This window comes from Diadema setosum, chromosome 6, assembly GCF_964275005.1.
Source record: "Diadema setosum chromosome 6, eeDiaSeto1, whole genome shotgun sequence".
Taxonomy (NCBI): domain Eukaryota; kingdom Metazoa; phylum Echinodermata; class Echinoidea; order Diadematoida; family Diadematidae; genus Diadema; species Diadema setosum.
In genome coordinates this window covers 41496231-41506604 of record NC_092690.1, presented here as the reverse complement: position 1 = coordinate 41506604, position 10374 = coordinate 41496231, and the positions used below count along the sequence as shown (strand labels likewise).

The 10374-nt window shown below is 38.1% G+C and overlaps 2 long non-coding RNA genes across 2 annotated transcripts; both read left to right on the top strand.

Annotated features, from left to right (window-relative positions):
• Nucleotides 1–827: 827 nt before the first annotated feature.
• LOC140229891 (uncharacterized) lies at nucleotides 828–1976 on the top strand. The gene is made up of 3 exons (XR_011901333.1): nucleotides 828–861; nucleotides 1615–1712; nucleotides 1959–1976. It is a non-coding gene; the product is annotated as an uncharacterized lncRNA (long non-coding RNA).
• A 99-nt stretch (nucleotides 1977–2075) lies between these two features.
• On the top strand, nucleotides 2076–9183 carry LOC140229971 (uncharacterized). Its single transcript, XR_011901347.1, has 3 exons — nucleotides 2076–2087; nucleotides 8902–8956; nucleotides 9101–9183. It is a non-coding gene; the product is annotated as an uncharacterized lncRNA (long non-coding RNA).
• Nucleotides 9184–10374: the final 1191 nt, after the last annotated feature.

Genomic DNA, 10374 nt, shown 5'->3' with positions numbered 1-10374 from the left:
GAGGCAGTTTAACGATTGAATGAAACTAGGAAGAATGTTGAAAAGAGCAAGCGAAGAAGGAAAATGTACATTTTTTTAAATTCTGTTTTAGGCATGGGATGAACAATGGGCAGGATAAGGCATATCGAGTTTCGTACGTGACTTAACGCCTATTAGCCATAGGACATAAGAATGATGGGGCTAATCCGTTCAAGACCTTATATACGGCTACGCAGTACTGATACTCAATGCGTTCTTGTACACTTTGCCACCTTAATCTGTTCAACAAGTTGTGAACGGGAGAATAATAGTCTGCCTGCATTATGGGTCGGGCAGCTTTGTTTTGGACCCTTTATAATTTGACCAAGTTAGTCTTGGTGCATGTATGACTGGTGATCTAACTCTGAGATTAGGGTGAGATACTAATTAAGGGAAAGGTGCAATGTAAGACTGTCAAAATGCTTACATCTCTTGTAATGTATGGAACAAATTTGGAATGAACCAAATGGGATCACTTAGACAACTTCCTCATAGCCCTGAAGTATCTGCTCTCACATACCAGTGATGTAATTAGTCAACCTGCAGTGGTAGGTGGTTTTACAGTACACCATGAATGTGTTCATTCTTGCATGTGAGTTTTTTCCTTTTTAGGACCACACTCACATTAAAAAAAATAAAAAATACATTGTGTATTGTGAAATCACACGCCATGAAATGTTCCACCACCATGGAAACCCTCAAAGAATATAAAATACAGTAGTCAACCCTTGTACTGATGGCTGAAGTAGGAATTTTTTATTATAGAGTGATCATGACCTTTCACTTATTTTTCCTCTTTCACAGCCAAAAAAGTCTAGAAGTAAACGAAAGAAGAAAAGACCGGTAAGTACGGTACAGTTGAATCAGGGATTGTATCTTGTGCCTGTTTGGTAGCAAAATTTGATTTCTTTGGATGCTATATGTTCTTTGGATGCTGTAAGTGATATTTTCATTTTATGAATTTTTTGAGTCAGCTGACCTTCGGGAAACCAACAACTCAAGAAAATAGTGCTTCCCAGGACACCCCCCCTCCCCCTCCAGATCTCGGCCATTGACGTACATATTTATGGGCAATTTCGGAACCGCGCACCTGAGCATCGCAAATTTGGTGTCAAAATATGCGACACTGGAAAGAAAAAAGTCATGAAACATCGCGGAGATAGCTTTTCACATCAAGGAGGGCCCCACCCCCTGGCGTAGTTAGGGTTAAAAGGCTTACGGTTGACTCCTTTCTGATTTAGATTGTCTGGCAGACTTGCATACAAGTATGACATCAAGTTCAAACAAACTGTAAATCAAACTTGACATGATGAATACTGAATTAAGCTTTACTGGTTTGGTCTTCATAGCCATGATAGACCTTACAATAGATCCCTGTATGCTGGTCAACAAAAAGATAAATATTGATTACTTCTGTATTTTGTAGAACCAAGATTTTTACATCTCATGATTATTTTTATAGAACAGTTGCCATGAATTATAAGCCACATTATTTGGTAATCATATTTTTGATATGTTTTGTGCTGATTGGTTTATGGTGGTTATTACATGTTTCTTGTTTGCATGTTGCTTTTCCTTCATATTCAACCACTGCAGGTGAATGACCTCAATGAGTTCATGGCTTTCCAGTTTGAGGAGGAGAATAGACGTCTGTATGGAGCAGAGAACGCTGAGGAGTTGGAGAACATCAACAGGTGTGTTCACTGAGCATGTATTCAATGTGGATCTACATTTTTTCCTTGATGTGTGACCCTTTAAAATGCCATTAGTGTTCTCATGAAAGACATAATATTTTGTACATGTATGCATGGTTATATCATTCTGTCTTCCATGATGTGGTGCTTTTATTGATGTTTTTTCCATCAAGAAATACTGGTAGTGTGTGTTTCCCTAGTTACAGTCAGATCCCATATTGTCTTACCTTGACTTCCAATCTGCAGAAAAGGGCAGTCACTGCCTGAGGACCGGCCCTTCGCCATACCAGAGCACCTCAAGGAAGCAGCTGCTAACCTTGAGGCATCGTTTGGTGACTCCAAGGAGGAAGAGAGCCGTAGGATGGCACTCTACCCGTGAGTAATATCCCAACAGGTGGTTCTGGGGCTGAGGCGAGGGTACAAACTTACTCTTTCTTGCCCAGAGGGTGGATGTAATTCACTTGTTCATAGGAGCCAGGTTGATGGGCCTGGCATCTTGAACATGCTTTGAATATTAGTAATGAAACCAAAGCTATAAATCTGGCAAGGTTCCTAGAGAAAATTTTTAGTTCTTATGAAGCTGCCCATGTCAGTGGTAACAATAATATACTGAGTTTCTAATGAGGTGTAATGGGGGAGAGGCATTCTTGAAGTGTGCATCCCAGTAGGATGCCAGGGGAAGTGTTATGTCTGTCTGTGTGTCTGGTTGTAATATTATATGGTCGAAAAGATAGGATTATTTTGTTGTCCCCGCCGAATGAGTTCGAGCAGGGGACTATGAAACGGGCTCCGTACGTGTGTGTGTCTGTGTGTCCGTCTGTCCGTCCGTGCGTCCGTGTGTGATCAAAATGTTCAAAGTGCTACTCCTTCGCCATTTCTAACCCGATTTTGATTCTGTTTGCTTTATATGATAGCACTACATGGGAGCTTTGAAACTTCTGTACAGAATTTCAGTTGTGACCTTTGACCTTGACCTTTGACCTATATTGTACGTTTTGCTTCAAAATGCTACTCCTTCGCCATTTCTAACCCGATTTTGATTCCGTTTGCTTTATATGATGGCACTAGGTGAGGGCTTCAAAACTTGTACACAGAATTTTGACCTTTGACTTCTTTGACCTTTGACCTTGATTTTTGACCTATATTGTACATTGCCTACAAAATGCTACTCCTTCGCCATTTCTAACCCGATTTCGATTCCGTTTGCTTTATGTGATGGCACTAGGTGAGGGCTTCAAAACTGCTACACAGAATTTTGACGTTTGACTTCTTTGACCTTTGACCTTGATTTTTGACCTATATTGTACATTTTGCTACAAAATGCTACTCCTTCGCCATTTGTAACCCGATTTCAATTCCGTTTGCTTTAAGTGATGGCCCTAGGTGAGGGCTTCAAAACTTTTACGCAGAATTTTGACCTTTTACTTCTTTGACCTTTGACCTTGATTTTTGACCTGTATTGTACATTTTGCTACAAAATGCTACTCCTTCGCCATTTCTAACCCAATTTCGATTCCGTTTGCTTTATGTGATGGCACTAGGTGAGGGCTTCAAAACTTCTACACAGAATTTTGACCTTTGTCTTCTTTGACCTTTGACCTTGATTTTTGACCTATATTGTACATTGGCTACAAAATGCTACTCCGCCATTTCTAACCCGATTTCGATTCCGTTTGCTTTTTGTGATGGCACTAGGTGAGGGCTTCAAAACTTCTACATAGAATTTTGACCTTTGACTTCTTTGACCTTTGACCTTGATCTTTTGACCTATATTGTACATTTGGCTACTAAATGCTACTTCCGGCGGGGACATATATTACGCACCGCGTAATTTCTACTTTTCCTTGTTTTATTGTGTGGCAGTGGATGGGATACCAGGGAATATTGGCCCTTGCAAGTGCAATTTTCCCTTGTATTCCATGAATTGATGCCTTGTAATGTAATTATTATCTATACATGTGTAGTCTTTATCTATAGAAGGTATGAAAAAAAGAGGTTACTGGAATGTGAATTACATGTAGACTCTGCCAGAGGTTTTGACTCGCCCTTGAAGGAAGAATTTGTTTGCTTGTAACAAGGGTTCGCACAACAGACAAGACAAAATATGGTGTATTATCATCTATATAGGACGTTTTAGCGGCGCATTAAAAACGCGTATTGTAGTCCGCTCAATTTTTACCGTTCAATATCAGAGCATATTGAACGAATCGCAGAGACCAACGTATTAATTCCCCATAGGCTACCGTTGGTACTTGCCGTTCAAGATCACACAATATTCAATTCTGTCTCGTTTATTGCGTGAACGCTTGCTACCAGTGCGCGTCATTTTGTTACTTTCACAAGCGCGCAAACATCTTGCTAGTTGTTTGTTTCATACGCAGTTTTAGGGGCTTCCCCTTTTCAGCGCTGGGATGGGAATGCCGTGTCAACTTCAAAGACGAGTAGAAGCCTGGTAATTTTGTGCAGTTCATGGTTGCTGTACTTGATTGTATAGATGATAATAGTTATATTGGATGGCCTTGATTCATAGAATACCAGGGAATATTGCACTCATTATAGTCAATATTGCACTCATCTTCGATTCGTGCAATATTGGACCTAACTCGTGCAATATTCCCTGGTATCCCATTCATAGCCATCCAATATAGTATAATTATTGTATGGCCACTTTACTACAATATCCTATGGGGAATACGGTGTTCAATATGCTCTAGTATTGCACATGCAAATCAAGCAGACAATGATATTTGTTTTGAATGCGCCTTTAAAATGCCTTATAGAAATAATGAATAATATTGGTGAAAGTATCCTTGAAATCAACTGGCAACGTCAATGGTTTCTTGTTGGAGCATGCATTCAAAAAGCTTTCATGTGAAGGCGAACTATGATGTCTATGGAATGTTTGAAAAGTTTTGTGATCTGTGAGACTTGCATCTACTGAAATCAAGAATCTACCAAAGGTGCTGTCCTAAATATTTATTCTGAAAAGATGTCTTTTGCGAGAATACAATACGTGCATCAAAGTTTTGCATGTAATGTGTATCTACTTAATTTTACTTGATTTGCCTACGGATCCATTTAACATGTACCATTCTGATGTCAGTCAGAATCAACCCCAGAAGCTTGAGAGTGAGAGATATAACTTCTTACATACATGTACATCTTGCAGAAAACCCCATTCAATTTGGTAAAGTGGTCACAGAGAAATATGGATCATTGTAAAGCATGTCATGGGTCCTTTTCCTAAGCACTTGGGTGGTCTTGGCATCCATATGCATGAAACTATTTTACCCACAACTGACAGGACAACTAACAAATAAATTCAAATTCGTGCGTGATATTATATCAACAGGTGAATAGAAAGATGTATAAATATGTAAATATTATTGTTCATGATTATCTTCCAGCAAAAAAAGAATAATATAAAGAAAAGAAAAAAAAAAGAAGAGCTTAATCCAATCTTCCATGAGTTAATAATTTGATACCTTTCCTTAATCATTCATTTACACACCTTGCCAAAAATAAAAAAACCTGCTTCCTTACTGATGTAACAAATTATTCATTTCATAAGTCTAATAAATAAATACACACGAATATTTTAGCTTGCCATATGTTCCTTTGCGTAATGTCTTGATTCCACGGAATTAAAAACATGCGAAACTCTTCTTACCCTGCCAAGCCCGAAAAATTAGAAGCGCGAAAAATTAGTTGCGCGAAAATATCCACTTTTACTGAGCAGTTAGTCTTTTAATAGAGACATTTTTGTGTGAGAACACAATGAAATTGAAATTGCCTTTTGATTGATTCACTATCTTTAAAGTCTAGTAATTTTTGCAAAAAGTTTGATTGTTATTTTTAGGGGGACATGCAGTATTCTGTGGGAATCTGGCAAATGTTACATGGATAGGTGCATGTAAGTGAAGCTGATTCGAAGTAGATCTACAAATTCTATGATTGGTATCATTTTTAATCTACAAGTGAGCTTTCCTTACCTTTGGGAACCTACCCACCACGCTGGCTCTGGTGAAATGACAATTGCACTAGCTTAAAAGATGAAGCATGTGTGCATGCATGGTCTTGAATACAGCACAGGATTGTGGCTCCCAAGTGGTTTGCTGGGGCAACCGGGGTTCAAGGAACTTCTAAGCTCCTGGTGTTGATTCTGATTGGCATCAGAATGGCAAATGATAATAGATACAATGTAGGTACATAGAACTCTTACTCATGGATAAACTTATCAATACGGAACTTACATCTCTATGTGAAGTACAAAATGTATTTGATTTGATTGAGATTCACATGACATTATTCAGACTTGAATGATGGAAGTCTTGACCACCACAACAAGGCTGCAATCACATTCTGGAATAAAGTGAGAGCCATCCGGTAATGCAGCATGCTCATAACAATCAAACACTTGTGATCTCACACTTATGAGATATTTGAAGGAACTTTTTCAGTTCTCAGCTGTTAAGTTCCTTTTAATACAAGTACCTCTTAGAGGATTTGGCAATCAGCAGTTGTTTTCTGCTTATAAATGACATCAAATGTACACCGTTCATCGTAACCAAGCCAGAAACACATGGCGAGTTATGTTGAAGTTGAAAGTGCAAGTGTGTGTTTGTCACATTGTCACATGCACAGCTGCCATGTAGCCCTTACCTTGTTTGTGGCAGACTGACTGATTTTGGTACAGGGGAAGGGAAAGGAATTTGGAATGTTTACAGTGATGTTTACAAATCCATGGAATTTTCTTTTTGTTTGTTTTCTTTACTTTTTTAAATCTGGAACACAAGATGACTATTTATAGTCAGAAATAATTGAACTACCCAACAAAACAAAACACTTTGCAGAAGATGAAACCGATTCCCTGTGTTGAAAGGCGATTAAATATTGCATAGCCGCCACAGCAAGCTTTGGATGCATTTTATATGTGCGCTAGCAATGACATGGACATTGATGATGCAGTGCTAAGTATTGCACATAATATCATGCCAGTGACCAACTTGATACAAATGTACATTAGTACATGTAAGTCATATTGATTGCATAGTACCCCTGTACAAAGTACAGCTGTACATCACTACACCTGTACATGTATTAGACACATGCCTTTACAAACTTGTGTGTATGTACTTATTTTAAGAAATGGCTAACTAAAGTGTAGCCTCATTTTTCACTCAAATTTTCATGGACAAAAATTCCCACAGAAATTCTGCCCTGGAACTTGGTGCTATGTCTCATCCAGGTATACCACTTGTCACATTGTGAATGCCACCAATTGTTAGCATGTTTGTTTATTTATTTATTTATTTTTTTTTTTTTTGGCTGAAATTCCTTCCCTCAAGCTCCCAAACCCAACCATGTAGCAAGCTGACTACTGTAGCTACACAGTAGCACTTTTGTGTTAAAGGGAACGTAAACCCAAAGTACAATGTGGATTGAGTGAAAGCAGCAACATTTGTAGATTTTCCTCAAACTTTCACATTGTTTTTTGAGCAATTGACCCCAAATTTTGCATGTGTGACAACTATCATCTTTAAGGTACGTTGTATAGATGTGCAAAACACTTGCTTCTTTCTTTTTTTCAGAATCACCATATATGGCAGTGACAAATTTCCATAAAAAACACAAAATGTAAAACTACAGTAGTCTCTCAGTTTTAAAGCAAATGAGCTGAAATTTGGCACTTGTGATCAGTGTGGTATGTACACCATTGTAACTATGCAAGTCATCTTTTTCCATGAGTGTTAAGAAATCAGTTGCCATGGCAGTAGTTTTCCTACAAATCGTACAGTGTATACCCATGTCCTAACTCCTTCATATTGTTGTTGTTGTTGTTTTTTTTTTAGCATTTGGCTTGTAATTTGGTGCATGTGACTGCTTTAGTCCATAGATGGGCAATCTTCATCTTCTTTCGTTGTTGAACAATGTGTTGCCATGGTAACGGGGTTTTTTTTTCAATAAAAAGCATGCAAAATTATTGTTGGGTTAGCTACATTGCAACTCCCTCAGTTTTAGATGGGGGTATTAATCACATTGTACAGTAATATAACTAGAAAAGCATTCTGAGAGCGCAGACCTCCGCCAAGCATGCAGCTCTTTCCACCACTGATCTTTTCTTCCACAGAGATATTAATGATTTCCACCCATACAGTCATACGTATAGCATCGTGTGTCGAAAGTCACCCGATTTCCCAATATAGAAGCCTTTGTAACATCATGAACCTTCAACTGCAAGGCGCGCCTCGCCCTAGCTGGCAGAAACTAGATCACGCACTTTAGTGCGGGTATGCAGACCTCAAATATGCGCAGCCTGAACTCCCAAGTTCATTGACCCTACCTGCCAAAATATAAAAAATCCTTCATAAATTTCCCCAAAATTCTTGGATCACTACCAAAAGTTAATCATTTGTTACTTGTGTCATTCTCAACCTTTCCTGCAAGTTTCATCCCAATCCATTAACTACTTTTTGAGCTATTTTGCATATGATATGATACAGACTAGACAGATATAAGATTTAATACTGGTATCAGGCACCAAACCACTGGCCTGACATGCCTGCAATTTGAGCAATTATATGCATTGATATTGAGTACTGCAGCATTTGTGAAATTTAAAGGTATCGTACAGTTTTGGTTAAAACCAAATTTCGGGTTTCCAACATTTTTTTTGGTGAGATTATGAGAAAACTCTTAAGAAATATGAAATAGCATGAAATTCTATGAGGAATTCAATGTTTATTTTATGAAAATTGGTTTTGAAATGGCTGAGAAAAAAAGAAAGATTCTAATAAAGTGTGGGACCCACATTTTATTACGATCGCTTTGTTTTACTTTGTTTTTTGGATGTTTCATTCATTCCAAACCCGATTTTCATCAAAGAAACTTTGAATTCCTCTTAAAATGGTATGCTCTGTACTATATCATGAGTGTTTTCTTGGTATCTTGCAAAAAGTTAAGCCCAATTCTCATCTCCACCAATACTGTACCATCCTTTTAACTAGCTGGACAATCTGGCACTGAGAACAAGTTAGACTCTAATTTTTCAGCAAATTCTCTAGGCTCGTGTGTAAAGCAAATGTGCACCTCAGGGCAACCACAAGGAGACCCTACGTGTACAGTTGTATGTAGCCTTGACTAAACTTGATATCCGTTACATACATGCATTTTGTGTTGACATTCACAGGGGCAAGCCAGATCAAAGGAACAAGTCATCTACGTTTAGTCGACCTGAGCACAAAGTAAGTACATGTAGATTTATGATTTTTGTTTTTCCATGTTGACATGTGTGATATTTCTATAGTATGTTATACCTTTAGGTTGAGTTCATGAAGTTTTGCTGACTTTATGGGTTTTTTTTGTGTGATTTTTGTGTGTTTTTGCAGAGTGCTAATGCCGAAGGTCGAACCCCGATGGGATGTGATGCCACTCTCGACAGCCCTGTGGCCACCAACCAGACAGAGAAAGCAGAAGATAGTGGCTTTCATAGTCTACAGTCACAGGCAGTATGTTGCACTGCTTAAAATTATTTTATAGTGTGACAATGAAAATAAAGAGAATTTTCTTTTCCTTATTTCTCTCATGTATATTTGTATTTGTCATAATAGTTACTGCAAAAGTGTAGCAATAATCTGAGTATAATGTTTCCTTTATTTAAAGAATATACTGGAGACATGCCCTCTGCAAAATACTTGAATTTTTTTGTCGCTATGATTTTTATTATCTTGAGTTTAAATGTAAATTTTCATGAGTATACAAAAACAAGAAAGACTTAAGTACTCTAGTCGGTCACCTGAATCTTACCATGGAATGATCGCACTATCAATGTTATTTTATCATTTTTTTCATGAACCATACTATCCAGGACTGAGATCTTGGGGGCCCATAATGCCCCCCCCCCCCCCCGCCCCCTCGGTTATAGCAAGACTAAAAATACCTCAGAAATATTAGGGTTAAGGTTGAATGAAGCAGAATGCTGCAACCTGACCCCTTTATTAGGGTGAAGGGGTACTCCAGTTACAAACCCACCTCCTCCCCATTCTACAGATCACATATAAAACACAAAAACAAAACAGGCATTGTTTTGTCTAAAGTCAATTAAAATATCTCCTAAAATTATGAGATCCAAAGTTTATTGTTGGCTGGAGCACTTCAACAATGTAGTACATGTTTTGTAGTATAAATTTCTCATTTCAAGCATATATGGGAATGTACAACACATTTTGTAAACATTCTAAAAATTATTGAAACTGAGCTCAAATATCAGTACAAAATTAGGTTGTTTGGAGTATGAATTGACCCAAAAGCCTAGGTTAGTTTCAAATTTGATATGTTTTTTTCCTCTAGTTTTTTAAAATAACTAGAACTATCACTCATTGTGATTAATATACCCCTGTGGAGCCGGGAAATGTGCAAACGTCTCACCGGGAAATGTGCAAACGCCGGGAAATGTGCAAACGTCTTGCCGGGAAATGTGCAAATCTCTAAATTTCATCAACGGGAAATGTGCAAACGTGACGCCGGGAAATGTGCAAATGTTCAATTTTGCCGGGAAATGTGCAAAACGTCGCCGGGAAATGTGCAAACCATTCATTTCACCTATATTATGTAGAGATGGAAGAGAAACTCTCAATCAAAGCTGCGCTGGAACCATTACCAT